Raw genomic sequence first — 262 nt, forward strand, 5'->3', positions numbered from 1 at the left:
GGTGACTGCAGCCATGAAATTAAAAGACACTTACTCCTTGGATGGAAAGTTATGACCAACTTAGACAGCATATGAAAAAGCAGAGACATTACTTTGCCAACAAAGGTCTGTCTAGTCAAGGCAATGGTTTTTCCAGTAGTCATGTATGGATGTGAGAATTGGACTATAAAGAAAGCTGAGTGCCAAAGAATTGATGCTTTTGAACTGTGGTGTTGAAGAAGACTCTTGAGAGTCCCTTGGACTGCAAGGAGATCCAACCAGT

The sequence above is a fragment of the Bison bison genome, unplaced genomic scaffold (assembly GCF_000754665.1).
Source record: "Bison bison bison isolate TAMUID 2011002044 unplaced genomic scaffold, Bison_UMD1.0 scf7180017864487, whole genome shotgun sequence".
Lineage (NCBI taxonomy): Eukaryota > Metazoa > Chordata > Mammalia > Artiodactyla > Bovidae > Bison > Bison bison.